Here is a 15566-nt window from a genome sequence, read left to right as displayed (position 1 = left end):
TTTATTTAGTGAATGAAGATAAACTGAGCAAATGACAGACACTAATAGCATTCACCAAATAACAATAAATCAACGAAGTATATTAACTCTGATAATTAACTGTGACATGATAATTCTTAAACTCTAAGCTTCTGATGGTTAGACTTGTTTTCTTACATTAAATATTCCAATGTTCATGGTTTAGGTGTTTCTGTTCCTTAGAGATAATTCATTGTGCTAAGAGGAATCACTGGGTACCATCCTAAATACTGACTTATAGAATGTTCTGAATCTAAGCCTTCAAACTCATTACAAAGTATGGCTTTTCTATCTTTCGCTTCTAACAAGATCACAGCTGTCACCTTCCCTATTCAGCAATACCTGAGAGATACCAGGATGCCTGTCTCAACCTGGAGGGCTGATCACACTGTGCACTGAACAGTGATCTTAGCTTATACACTTGCCCTCACTGGGGTAAGCCAAGACATGCAGCACACAAGATCCAGTGGCCCACAGTTCACTGACCCAGAGTTCCTTATGACCCAACTTGTATAAGGATGACCATCTTTCAACAATCTCAGTACAACAACAACAAAAAAGAACACATACTTTCCTTCATTCAAAAATATTAGATACTTTCCAAGTGCCAGGTAACGGACCACAAGGAAAAGACCTCAAATCACTGCCAGCTTCGGAGAAGAGATAAACGCTGACAGAGATAATGATAAAAGAGGTTTCTAAATTCTGCTCTAGAGCCACATTTTCCTAGTTTGCTCATAGATGTCTGACCGTCTTCCGTCAGCTCCCCTGCTTGGTGCTTCATGGTGGTGTTCTTCCCAAGAGAAACCCATCCTGTCTTCTCCTCTGCACGCCTGCAGGCCACCCCCACACCCTTTTGCCTACAGAGATGCTCCCCTGGCCAACTCCCAAGTGGAGTTGGATCAGCTAAAGTCACTCATGTCATTTGGAGGATCCGCTGCCTGGCGTTCATATGTTCTGGAACTTTGGGCTAGCGGGTCCCTCTCTGATCACCCATATGTGACTGCCCCCATCAGTGGAGGGGCGGCATCCATACCAATCTTCAATTTTATTTATTCTTAAACCTACTGATGCCAGTGATACTTGTTATTTCAATTCATACATGTGGTTACATGTTGGGTTAACCAACGAAATATGAGGACAAATACTAAGTTGTTGTTCTCATGAAAACAGATTTAGCCAGTAGCTAAGACAGACTGCCATCCAACTGGGTGTGGGCAAGACAACTGTGAAAGATGAGGAATAAATCACAAAAATCTGCTCCCAGGCTGCTTCACAAGTCTTTTATAATCCTTTCTATGTGTATACACACACACACACACACACACACACACACACAAAACACATATATTAAAGAAACTGGATTCAAACTCTCATTATAGGCATGCTTTGTGTGAGGAAGGTGTATTAGTCCATTTTCACACTGCTATAAAGATACTACCTGAGACTGGGCAGTTCATAAAGGAAAGAGGTTTAATTGACTTGCAGTTCTGCCAGGGAGACCTCAAAACTTACAATCATGGCAGAAGGTGAAGGGGAAGCAAGGACCTTCTTCACATGGCGGCAGGAGAGAGAAGCACAAACAGGGAAAATGCCAGATGCTTATAAACCCATGAGATCTTGTGAGAACTCCCTCACTATCACAAGAACAGCACAGAGGAAACCACCCTCACGACCCAATCACCTCCCACCTGGTCCCTCCCTCGACACATGGGATTATGCGGATTACAATTCAAAATGAGATTTGAGTGGGGACACAGCCAAACCATATCAGAAGGTGACATGGAAATCCAATTGGCAGATACCCTTCCTCAAAGAGGAGGCTTCCCCTCTGTATTACAAAATTGATGAAAAAAGCTAATGTTTTTATAGCTTAAGTTAAAACAAAATGTCTCAGGCACCTACGTATAATGTCTTGATTTATTTCTCCACTTGAATCAATTTTTTGCCTAATTGGTCAAGTGACCAACTATGGTCATGTCTGAAAAGGGAGTGTCTGCATCACCACCTAGGTATGGATGGCCACAGTTTCACTTGGTCCAGGCCTCTGTCAACCTCAGACCCTCCTGACTGGAGGCCCACGGGCTCTTCCAACTCACCCTATTTTCTCAGGGCAGCAGTAACTGGTGCAAAGCAAGCATTTGATAAACACATTTATTGAATGAATTATCTGTTTAATAGTGAAGAAAGTGCCAAAAAATACTGGAGAACTCATATCCATGACAAGTGTGTTGATCGGGCATGGTGGCAGACTGCTTGGCAGAACGGCAAAAGCCACCTCTCGTTAGATTCAGTCTCGTCCTCCTGCCTCAGTGTCAGGTATCCATCCAATTAGGGTTAAAGGAAGACTGAAGAAATTATCAGACAAATCTGGCCAGTGAGAATAGTTTAGCCATATTTTTTTTTGTTTGTTTTTGAGACGGAGTCTCGCTCTGTCGCCCAGGCTGGAGTGCAGTGGCACGATCTTGGATCACTGCAACCTCTGCCTCCTGGGTTCAAGTGATTCTCCTGCCTCAGCCTCCTGAGTAGGTGGGACTAGAGGCACGCACCAGCACGCCCGGCTAATTTTTGTATTTTTAGTAGAGACAGGGTTTCACCATGTTGGCCAGGATGATCTCAATCTCTTGACCTCGTGATCCACCCGCCTTGGCCTCCCAAAGTGTTGGGATTACAGGCGTGAGCCACTGCTTAATGGTCACTTGGTTGAATAAAGTGAGTTCTATTTTTTCAATGCAATTACTCAGCTTTTTAATTCACTTTTGGATGAGCAACAGAACATGTTTATTTACATACAAGTGCATGAGAAAGCAATCTCCATTCAGCTTTAAAAAATTCTGTTACAAATAAAAAAATTTTAAAAATATATTCATCCTTGGCACCAAAAAAATTATTTTTACTTTCACTGTCAGTATGAATTCTTTCTTTTTTTGAGGCTCATTTTCTTTAACTGTATTTTATGGTGGAAAAAGCACTTCACATGAGAGCTGCCTTCTGAAGTTCGTAAACTTACAATACAGTATTGTTGGCTACAATTGTAATGCTGTACAGCAGCTCTCTTGAGCTCCACTGAAACTCGATGCCCACTGATTAGCAGCTCCCCCCTTCCTCCTCCCTCCAACCCCTGGCAATACAAGCCCACTCATTGATTCTATGAATTTGACTATTTTAGATGTCTTATATAAGTGGAATCCTGCAGTATTTTTCTTTCTATGACTAGCTTATTTCATTTAGTATAAAATAACGGGTTAAGTTTTAAAATATATAAGAAACTCCTACAACTCAATAGCACAAAAACTAGCAACCCAGTTAAAAGTGAGCTCAAGAATTGAGAAGACATTTCTGTAAAGAAGACATACAAATGGCCAGCAGGTACAGAAAAGATGCTCAATGTCACCAATCATCAGAGAAACACAAATCAAAACCCCAATGAGATACCACCTTATACCTCTCACAATGTTTACTACGAAAATACAAAAAACATGACAGATGTCTGCGAGAACGTAGAGAAATTAAAACCCCTGCGTGGCATTGGTTAGAATGCAAAATTGTACAGATGCTATGAGAAAACAGTATGGGGGCTCCTCAAAAATTAAAAATAAAACTACTGTATGATCCAACAATTCTATTTCAAAATATTTATGCAAAAGAATTGAAACCAGAATCTCCAAGAGACATCACTCCCATGTTCAGTTACAGCATTATTCACAATAGCCAAGATATGAACACAACCTAAATAGCCACTGATAGATGGATAAATAAAATGCAGTCTATGCATAAAGCGAAATATTCAGTCTTAAAAAAGGAAATTCTGCAATATGCAACAACATGGATGAACCTTGCGGACATTATGTTAGGTGAAATCGGTTTTTAATTTTCTTCTACCTGGTAGCTTTCTCTTTCTCTATTTCATGTTAACTGTTGAAGGAACTGACTGGTTTTTCAAGTACACTTAGCAAAGGACATCAAAAGTCAACTATCTTAAATTTGACTTAGGGTTTGTCTTTCTTTAAATAAAACTGTTGAGAGAATTCTTAAATGAGTAGGTCTTCTGAAGGTTTTGATGGATTTCAATGAACTATGCCGAATGTACAGAGGTTACAGAAATAAAATGTCTCACGAAAAAAGTGGCTCCAGCTGCCATCTCATGGTGTATCCATTGCATGTGGACCAGGTCAAATTGCTATCTCCAGCCTTGGCAGGCATGGTCCTTATCAGCATTAACAATGTCTCTTCATAAGGGTCACAACTCACAGACCCTGGAATCCTAGTCTGAGTCACACAGACCATAGTCTCTACTTGGAACATGATCTTGCACTTGGAAGCAATGAGGCAAATGCAAGGCCTTCATTGTATCAATGACGTGAAACATTCAGAAATGTAAGCCTAAGAGAATGGAACGTTTTGCCTCTTTAAGGAACATGCATGGTTTCAGGAAGGCACAGGTTCTGGAACCATGAGCTGGGTTCCGGGGAAAATCATCTGGGAACCTACACAGAGGTTCCATTTGTCTGGGTCACTGCCCCTCAAATACCCTACTCAGAAAACCGGTTTCTCCTGGAACAGCCCCCAAGTAAAGAGGGTGTCATTAGCTGCAGCGTCAAACGTTACAAAATTTGCATATTCACCAAACGGATACAGCATTATCTTACTTTGAGAAATATTCAAATCCCTTAAGAAAACAACTCTCCCTGTAGGCATTCTCTAAAACCTCTTTCCCTACCTTGACCTGGATCAGAGGCATCTCCCACCTCAGGTAATAAGAACTTTTCAAACCTAGGGCACAAGTCGATGGAGGATCAACACATGAATTAATTATTCTAACTGTGCACTTGGACAAGCTGCTCCCATCCTCCCTGGCTGGGATCTCCCGGGCAGCTACTAGAAGGGTTTTCCAAACATCGATGTTGCTCAGAAAACCACAATGGGAGGAGACCCAAGCTCTGGGAGGATGGTCTCACCATTTAAGGAAGAAAATTTCATGAGTTTTCTCAGTGGTCAACTTGGTTATCAAATGAAAGGGGCTCCTTCTTCCCACAAGACCTCTTCTCCTGGCCAGAGAACCTGGTGATTCAGGAGACACACACGATGGTTACAAAAGTGCTCAGAAAAGATGGCTGTGCTGTTGGCAACTCCATATTCCTCACAGGGATCTGGCCGACCGGAGCACACTGTGTCCTATGAGCATTTCACTCTGCCAGCCCAAGAGGACTTCCCCAAGGAATGTTCCAGACAGCAAAATCAGCCGAGTGGGATTCTTGGGTTTCTGGAGCTTGTCTCTAATATAGATCAAGCTTGATCTGCTCTAAAATGTTTAAATGCTAACTAAGTGGCTTATCACTTTACAGTTTGATTAACTAGCATTGGACTGGGAGGAGTCTTGATACTTGAGGTTGACATCAACTACTGTCTAGGCTATTTTTAGTTTAAATTAAAGATTACTTTGACTGAGAAACTCATGTTATTTTAAGTTTATGTCCCAGGGCATTTATTATTTCTGGCAACATTATATTTAACGAAAATGTGTGGTGTTAAGTACGCCCAGTAATTTTAACTTTCAGTGACTGTGGGGCTGAGGACACAGATGGGTCTTGTGTCTCAAATGGCCCAGCTTTATCAGACGCAGTCATGGCTTCATGGCCTTGAGTTGATTTTATCTTAAAATAACATGCTGCTCTTTATTTGTTTTGGGAGACAAAGCACACCATGCGGCGAGTTCTGAGAGGATTCCCACAGTGCTCGACCCCTCCTGGTTTCTGAATCTCACAGGAGATGAGCAGGTGTTCTAGACTTGGGACATCTGCCACTCTGGAAGTCTCAGCTTTACCTGGCTCTGAGCCTACCTGTCTCTCAGAAGCTTTGGGATTTTGATGTCAGGTGTAGGAGTCAGGTCCAGCCTCACCTCAAAGCAGTCTTGGCTGAGTTTGTGGAATGAACGCCTGGAGTGGGATGAAGAGCCTGGGCTCCCATGAACATAGCTTCTCCATGGAAGGCTGGCTCCAGCCCTACTTCCATAGCCCTGTGGGGACACTGCCTGGCAATTCCTATTCAATAGATGTTTATTGACATTGCAGTAACTGGAATGGCCCATGGCAGTTTCTAAGAAATAGTGGACAGATGTGTATTCGTTATTGCTAATCAACATAACAATAATTAACAGGCCAGCTCTGCACTAGAGGGGAAATTCTCCAGTCAGTACCTCTTGCCAAGGACCAGATTGTGCCCCCAGTCTTGGGCTACTCCGAAACGCTAGCCACAGGATTAAATGCCACTAGGGGATAACACGCTGCACTCATTTATAGGTCAAAGAACAGCGTCAGTTCCCATGATCATCAATAACCCCACTTATGGAGAACAAAACAAATAGGCAGCAATAGCAGCAAAAGCCTCTCACTGTGGAGAAGGTACTTGTGTTTTGTACAGAAAAATGAGCCCACCAGTTTTCAGGGATTCAGCAACAAGGCAAACACCAGAGTAGATTGGGGGTCGCCATAGATTTAGCTATACTTCAAATGCACACAGTACCATGTAAGAGTCATCCCAAAACAGTACAAAATTCGGAATCACCACTGGGTAAATAATGACCAACACAGTGTTGGTGTTCAGTGTGTTTTTCTAGAATAGACACCATCATAGCAGGTAAATATGAATAATACTCATACAATATACACAGCCTCTCTAAGCTAACCGGAGTACTGAAATGACAAGCAAACACTCAATTCTTGAATTTACATACATGGGATTTTGACGTAGGTGCATGAGTCGGGTACAGCCTTCACTCAAAGCAGCCTTGCCTGGGTTTGTGTAGACGTATATATGTATATATAAGTGTAGATATATACCTCTCCTATATACCTATATATAACTATATATAGGTATATATAACTATATATAAGTATATATACACCTATGTATAACTATATATAGGTATATATACACCTATGTATAACTATATAGCTATATATAACTATATATTATATATACCTATATAACTATAGTTATATATAGTTATATACATAGCTATAACTGTAACTATATATAACTATATATGTATGTATAAATATATATGTATATATCTATATATACTATGTAACTATATACCTATATGTAGTTATACATAGGTGTATATATACCTATATATAGTTATACATCGGTGCATTTATACCTATGTATATAACAATATACCTATATATAACTATATACATACACCTATATATACACACACCTATATATAACTATATAGTATATATATAACTAGTTATATATATACCTATATATATATAGGTATATTATATACATAGGTATACATATACCTATATATAACTCTATATATGCCTATATATATAACTATATATACCTATATATAACTATATAGGACAGGTATGTACCTACACTTATATATACGTACATATATACACACATACATCTCCATACATTTAGAAGATTCACATCAAGTGGGCTTTTAACTTTTAGCAAAAATTCAACTTATTGAAAGAGAGAAAGAGAGACAGAGAGAACGAAGCATGGGAGATTCTGTCCCTTATTCCAGCCAGCAAGCATGTGTTTGCTTGTGCACCCTGACATCCTGAGAGGGTATGTGATAAAGCCGTGTATCTACCCTTCTCTTGGGGTTTCTTGCTGTGAGCACCACGCCATGCTGAGGGTGACTCTGGTGTTTCATGATCCACATTTTTTAAATACAACATGGGTAGGAGGTGTGGAGTCTTAATATTTGAAGTCTAAATTTTATAATTTTATTTAATAGACAGGGTCTCACTCTATCACCCAAGCAGGAGTGCAGTGGCATGATCACAGCTCACTGCAGCCTCAAACTCCTGGCCTCAAGTGATCCTCCTGACTCAGCTTCCCAAGTAGCTGGGATTACAGGTGCATGCCACCATGCCTGGCTAGTGAAGTTTAAATTCTATCTGATGCTCTAAGAAATGGCTGCTGTTTCCAACAGTGGCAGGAAATCTGGGTATGAAGGATGTAGACAGACACAGTTGAATATGGTGCTTACTAGGAAATTTTCAAAGATCATTTGGACCACACTATTTTCACCTTTCACCTTACTTTAGACTCTCACTCTGTCAAGGTGCAGTGCCCTGGGCTGCTACCATTTTGTCTGAGCATTTCACTTATTTTACCACTGTGTCTTCACAGCCTCCAGTGAAACAGGGATAGGAGCAGCCATCATCTTCCCCATTCTTGCTGAGCACCTTTGAAGGCTGTAAGAGTAGAGTAATTTGCTCAAGTCATGCAGAAGAGCAGAATCTGCACTCCTGGCTGGCCTTCTTTCTCTGAAACTATCTTTCCCAGCCAAGTTAACAGTATTAGGCATCAGGCCCTAGCTGCTTAGTCTCCCATATTCAGCACACCTTCCTCCACCCATGCACTCCAGGGACAACGTGCATAGACAGTGGCCAGCTCCAAGTCCCAGCCAGCCTCCAATGTCCTGATGGTTTTGATGAGAAGGTGTGGGCAGCCAGGGAGGATGACACAAAATACCCCTTCCCATCTAGAAGCAGCCCTGGCTTTGCAGTCAGACCAACCTAGAAGAAAATGTCAGCTCTGCCACTTGAGAAAGAAACATCACACCTCTGAACCTTAGTTTTCCCATCTGTGATTAAACAGGGATAATACTGAACGTCATTCATTCATTCACCAAGTATTTGTTGAATGCCTTCTGCATGCCAGATACTGTTCTAGGCACTGGGAATACAGAGTTTACATTCTCTAAAGGAATGGGGGTCAGGGTCACATGGGAAAACAGTCACCAAAGTGCCTGGCAGTAGTAGGTACAGTAGAGAATGGCCTTGCTTCTTCTAAGCACACACATTCGCTTGACCAAAGCAAGTTGCAGCCCCCAAGCTGCAAACTCAGGTGCTCTCAGACAGCTGTGGTCTAAGGAGGGAAGTCATACTGTAAGGCAGGTGGGCCGGTGGAGAAATGAAAACTTCCCACCCCACTCCAATGCCTTTGTATTCCATTATTCCTCTGCAATGACAAAATCTCTGTTCTAGCAGATGTGTCTCAGAGGCCCACTGTTCTTGGTAAGTGGCTACACCCATCCAGGACTGCAGATGTCCTTAGGACACCTCTGAAGGACAATCACTGATGACCACTCATCTATACCATGTGTTGCTCTCCATAGGAAGGGGATGAAGATGGTGGCCTAGGGCAAAGCCTCCCATTCTTTTCGGCTCCCAACAGTAGATCTAGGTTTGAATGCAACAGGCCACACTCCTCCTTGCTTCAGTGTGTGTGCAGTAGCCTGGACTCGGTAAAAGCTCAAGGGACATTGGACTATAGGGCTGAAGCTCCTGCCATCTCTGTGAAATACGGTTTTCTGGTCCTAATAGATTCCATGGGCTTGTCAGCTCCTGCCACTCTGATCATGCTCCCACATGACAAAGATAGTCCTTAGGGAGTGAGCTGGTCTCACTTTTCTCCACTCCATCAGCTCTTAGAGCACAGCTGGACACAGAACGGGGATCAATCAATGGCTTGACATGAAAGCAGCACATGAGCACCTAGGTCCATGTAATGCACCATCAGCACACAGGACAGAGGCTACCCACAGTGTGCATCCACCCCAATGCCTCATGTGCATGGCATGGCTTCATGATAGGATGGTCCCAATATGAACACACAATGACACAGGCTCCCAGATGAGTGACACCTGCTTGGGAGGCTCCCATTCTCCTTCGCACAAAGTCCTCACTGTTTAGAGCATCCAAAAATGCATCTAGAGCCAATGCAGGCAAACGGCCTCATGACTTGAATAGACTCTGAGTCAAAGATTTGAAATATTTCACAGAAAAGAAACCCATAAAGTTATGTTAGTTTCTGACCTGGGAAACCATTCTGTTGTGAGGGGGCTTGCTAAAGCTGATTGCAGTTAGAAATTCTGAAGATGTTTAGAATGATGTCACAACGATGGAATAAGAATATAGCCTCCCCAGGTGATTAGAGGACACAATGCTGATTCTGGTGAAAAGGCTGTAGGGTGTTAAGAAAACCTCTGCCCGGCATCAAGACAAATAGAGGGAGTAGAAGCAATGAACCAATTCTTTTTCCTTTCTCTCTTTAGTCTCTTTTTTTTTTTTTTTTTTTTTCCAGAATGTCCTTGGGTATTTTGAGAACTTTATTCTTCCCTATGATTTTAGTTTGTCAGATTCTATAAAAAGTCATTCTAATTTGGGATTGCACTGAATACACTAATTTGGGGGGAAATGGCATCATTAGAAGCTTGAGTCTTGCCATCTTAGGACACAGAGCACCTCATCATTTTGCCAGGCCTTTTGTGAATGACCTTGGCCAATGTTGTGCATCACGAAGGTCTTACATTTCCTATTAGCATCATTCCTGGGTATTTCATGTCTTTGGACAACGCTGTGAATAAGATCTGCTTTTTATTCTTTTGTAATTATTGCTTGTACATAGGAAAACTACAGATTGCTGCATGTTGGTCTTATGACGCAATACCATGATGAACATCTACGGCTCCAAAGGCTTTTCAGATGATTCTTTTATAATATACAGACAATTCTCATTGTGCCTCATCCCCTTCTATATTTACACCTTATTTCTTGCTTTATGAAATTGAACAGGACTTCTAAAATAACATTAAGTATCAGTTAAAACATGGGCACCTTTACCCTGTTCCCATATCGACTGGAAATACTACTAATGTTTGCACACTGAATACATTTGCTCCAGATTACTCATAGGTAGGTAAACTTGATGAGGTTAAGGAAGCTTTCTTTTAAATAATCATTTGTAAAGCCTTCCTTGCTGCTACAGTGCAATGGTCCAAGGAGAAAGAGATCATGGTTAAAGACCGGACAATAATTATTACGGGGATGTTAAGCAAGGTTCCTAAACTCCTGGGCTTGTTTTCCTAGCTGAGAGATGAGGGGCATGAGCCAGGTGGCTATTAAAAGGTTTCCAATCTAGAAGGGAATAACTTCATGATTCTTGATCTAGGAGGCTGGGCACAATTTAAGGTATAGTTGTTATTCATTCTTTCAAGAGTAGATTGTGCACCGTCTTGTACCAGGCATTTTGCAGAGCACCAGGCTCATAGCAGTGAGTGACATACAGCCCCTGCAGGAAGCCCATGGCCTGGTGGGGATCAGAGAGAAGTCAGCAGGCTGTTGGTATGTAGCCTAGGCCAGTGCTGTTCAATAAAACTTTCTGCGATGATGGAGAAACCTCTATGTGGGCCGTCTGATATCGTGGCCATAGGCCACATGTGGCTACTAAGAGTTTGAAATGTGCTAGTGTGACTGAGGAATTTTTAATTAAGAGAAATTTAAATAGGCACAAGTGACTAATTGCCAGCACCCAGACCACACAGGTGTAAGTGAGAACGTGACTGGCTAACTTGAGCTAGGAGCCCTGGATATCGTCTCATTGGATATCATCATAGTATATCTTTGCCCACAAATTACTTACAGATACTTGGAGAAATAACCCAATCCCGTAACACGGCTGGAGAACAATTAGTGGCCATGTGTCGACATCAGAAGCTGAAAGCATGGGCACTCAGAAAAGGGAGCCCTTTGCCTGTTATCAAGTGACTACTGACTCTTCATGTGAGCTTAATTTATACCCAGTTTACCCTCCAAAATGGTCGTGCTGATGCTGTCATCAGTGAAAACCCTCCAAATTCCAGGGCTGCTGTGGATTTCTTAGAAGTGAAGAATCAGAACCAAAAGTTCTTTGCACAGCATCCAAGTGAAGGAAAAACCACCAGCCTGCACTGTGTGCTTTGGACAGTGATAGGATGCTGGAGTGCAAGTGTGACCTCAAGCAGCAAGTGGGACTCCCGAGGCACCTTCTTACGGATGGCACGCAGTGTAATTAAACCTGGGATCTCCTCAGTTTCTAATGAATTTAGTCAAAGAATGTGCCTTCATCTGCTAAAAAAGCGCATGGTGAAATTTAATGAGGCAGAGCAAGGGAGATAACTGTAATGCTAAGAGGTCTTGTGAGGCTCTACTTAGGTTTTTAAAGGACGATAATATATAGAGAAAATCTTTTACTTAGGAAGATAAATTCATGCAAGCACTGAGCTCTTCTGAAACTACCCATGGACATGACGAATGTCACAGGGCCTGAGCTGCTCTCCCTTCTGAGGCCTGCTCTGGCCCAGGACACAGAAATGCTCTTGGCCAAAAACCCAGATGATCTGTCAGAACGTGGCAAAGCCGTGTAAACCTTCCACTCTAAACATCGCAGGATGAACAAGGGGGGTACGTGTTGGCTTTCTGGGACTCCTGTTCCCCTTTCAAGTCTGCGGCGGGCCTCACTCAGGCCCCACTGCATCTGTTAGAGGCAGATGTGGGTACAAGGAGGACTCCGAGGATGCAGCTCATGGCTCCATTCACCTCTCCTGTGTACGGGGTGTACAGTGAACGATGGGAGGAACCACCTACTGGATTTTGGTTTCAGCGTGGCTCTAGTACAAGACCATGTGCATGGCTTATTAAGCTAGAACACAGCAGAGTTGAAGAGTACAAAGTGCTTCTCTTTAGAGAAATGTACTCCCAAGGTTCTGCCAAGGAAAGACTGCTGGAGCGGAGCGCTGTCAGTATCATGGAACTTTGTTGAAGGAAACAGGGTGATTTGGTGAGAATAAGAATATGCTTTCTGCTTCTGAGCCTAGAGAGTAATTCATCTAATGGTGCTGCAGACACAGGGCTGGGACAGGGCAGGAAATGGAAAGACGGCTAAAACTTCCCAAAGATGAAAACCCCAGGCTAACACAGTCTACCCTCCAGATGTCGAGGAGGAACTCGCTGCTAACAGCGCATAGCAAAAATTATGTGTAAGTGGAGAGCAATTCCTCAGTTTTAGGGAAACCTACAGTCACTCCAAGTCTTAAGTATCTGTTTCTTGCGGAGTGCTACAGAAGCAAGCACATCAGAAGGTCAAGAGCAAATCTCCCCATTCAATGCAACCTCTGGGGTCTGCACCACCCAAGCTCTGTGGATTGGGGGATGTGATTCTTTCCCTTCCCACCTCCAGTCCCCCAACAATGTCCTGCTCCCAGGCTACCTGTCTGCTCCTACCCTCTCGTTGATGTCCCTGATTCAGAGGAACCTCCCCTTGCCCCCCCAGACACTTTGTATTTTAACATCATCTGCCTTAACACATTATCCAGAGGAGTGACTATAATGGCAGATGTGTTGGGCATTGTGGTGGCCAAAGGGGTGGTGGTAGGGGGCGGTGGTAAAAACGACGCTGGTATCACCACCGTGGGCTTTGTTCATCATATTCCCTTCAAGGCGGGGATTCATACACTCCTGGTCTGTGAAGGTTGCTACTCATTCAGGTCAGAGCCTCGGGAAGCCCAAGGCATTCAGAGGGCCTGAAAAGATACCCCACATTTCTTCCATTCATGCTCTTATCCATCTACCAGCACAACTTCCACTGCCCGTCACATGGCAGGCATGATGCTAAGCACTTGTGTGTGTATGGAACATGCACCTAAGGTACAGGCAAAGGTGGAGCCACCCCTCAACACAGATGCTAAATGGGATGCTGAGAGTGGGAACAATACTGACAGGGCAGAGAAAGGAAATACTCCACAAGGGGTACTCATGCCCAGCAAGTGGGGAGTACCTGGGAAACAGAACTGTTCTCAATGTGACAGCCACTACTCATTACATATATTATCTCATGAATTCATTATTATTATTCCACTTCACAGATGAGGTAACTGAGGCCAGGAGAAGTTGGGAAGCTTGCCTGAGGTCAAATAGCTGGTAACTGCCCAAGCACAGTTTGAGCCCTGGCAGCCCATGCATTGAACCTTAATACATGGGACAGTCATTGAGGATGCAATTGCCCCCACACTCAAACGACAGCAAAGAACTGGTACCTGCTAACCTGTGCGGAAGTGGCCATGTGGAGGCTGGCAGCCCTCAGGTACTGTGAACTGCATGCTCAAAACCAGCAGGCAAATCCCTCTTGGGGTTAGAGGTGGAGAGCCAGGGGGCATCTGCTCATGGGGCACTGGGACTCTCCCGCAACACAGCGTGGATGTGGCTTTGAGGAGAACAGGTATTGAGAAGCAGCTAAAAACTTCCTGGACCAGCTTGAAGCAATGACACCTCTGTTCTCCGGGGCCACTCCTGGGGGCACTCAGTGTCCCAGGGCATTCAGGAGGGGTGTTTGGGGTTGGTTCCCTTCTTCCTGGACACCTCCTAGTCTCTTATCATAAGTGCAGGTCCGAGACGTTACCTGTGCCTACCCTCTGACTTTCCCACATACACCCAAGGCTAGAAGAGGAAGCCAGATGTGGCTGGCACCATGAGATGTCACGTGGGCACCAAGTCCACATGGGCTTGGGAACGATGATGGGGGGCATGGGGTGGGGGTAGAGAACTTTGAATTTCTTTGTGACATTCATCCATCCTCCCCTTTTAGTTACCTTAAACTTTTGTACATTAAAAACATATTGCCAGGAGACTGCTGCAGAATTTTGACTCCTTTTACAGTTGAGATCCAGGCCTTAAAGAGCTGCAGGCTTTGACACTTAAAGGGCCCTTGTAGCCCCTTCGTCTGAACCTATGCGGAAACTGAAGTCCAGAGAGAAGCAACCTGCCCACGGCCTCACAGTCAGCCGCAGAAAGTCCCCCAGCACGCAGGGACTCCTAAATGCTGGGCTGAAATAAGCCTTCCGGCCTACCTCAAAGGTTCTACCTTTGCATAGTCCAGCCACAGAAACTTGAAAAGAGACATCGAATTGGGAACCATTAAAAGTCCCTTCGCGGATTTCAAAATGAAATTTGGTTTGCTCTGGTAAACCTCACAGTCAGCTCTCAAAACAACATCTTTTAGAAGTGTTTATTCAGAGGAAATGCTCTAGGTCAATAGGTTTTCTATCAGCCCGTTTTTCTGCCCCAAAGAAACAAAAGAACAGCAAGTATTTTTGTTTTCCTTTTAAACTGCCTATATCCCTGAACTAGACAAGACTTTTTGAATTCCACCTAGACTTAGCAACTTGGGTTCCTTGGAAGCCGAGATTTAATAAGCTTTCCACTGACAATTTTGACTGGTAGATTTCTCAGGGAGGGTTTATCTCAGCCAATAGCAGGAGAAGGCCTGGCTGGTGGCACCCACTAATTTATTGAGTAGCTAAAATAAGTGCATGGTAGAAATTCAAAGGATATCAAGGGCTGTGAGATGAATATTGAGCCCATCCCCCATACCAGCTTCCTAGGTGCCTGCTGCCCCACTTACGGGCAGCCCTTGTCACCAGTTCTCCTACGGGGAGCCATTTTAATGGGCAGTAGAAACCAGCCCCCAGCACTTCCTATACCCTTCAAAGGCCAGTTGGAGGAGGGGATTAGCTGACCTGCAGGAGGGGCTGCAGCTGAGAAAGCCTGCTGCCTCCAAAGTTCAAAGACCTCCCAGGGATGTCTGACGGGACAGATGCTCTGGGCAGCAGACAGTGCAAGGACAGACTGCTTCCTGCTCCTAATGGCCTTATCCCCTTCCTTCCTTCCTTCCTTAAGACCCATAAGCCAGGAGGGACT

The 15566-nt window shown here is 43.7% G+C and overlaps 1 protein-coding gene across 6 annotated transcripts in view; it reads right to left on the bottom strand.

Moving 5' to 3' along the window:
- Positions 1-15566, bottom strand: part of ADAMTS17 (ADAM metallopeptidase with thrombospondin type 1 motif 17) — a 363335-nt gene that overhangs the window by 178634 nt on the left and 169135 nt on the right. The window lies entirely within an intron of this gene.

The sequence above is a fragment of the Macaca thibetana genome, chromosome 7, assembly GCF_024542745.1.
Source record: "Macaca thibetana thibetana isolate TM-01 chromosome 7, ASM2454274v1, whole genome shotgun sequence".
In the NCBI taxonomy this organism is placed as follows: Eukaryota; Metazoa; Chordata; class Mammalia; order Primates; family Cercopithecidae; genus Macaca; species Macaca thibetana.
The sequence above is the reverse complement of the archived record's forward strand: the minus strand, read 5'-3'. Positions and strand labels throughout refer to the sequence as shown.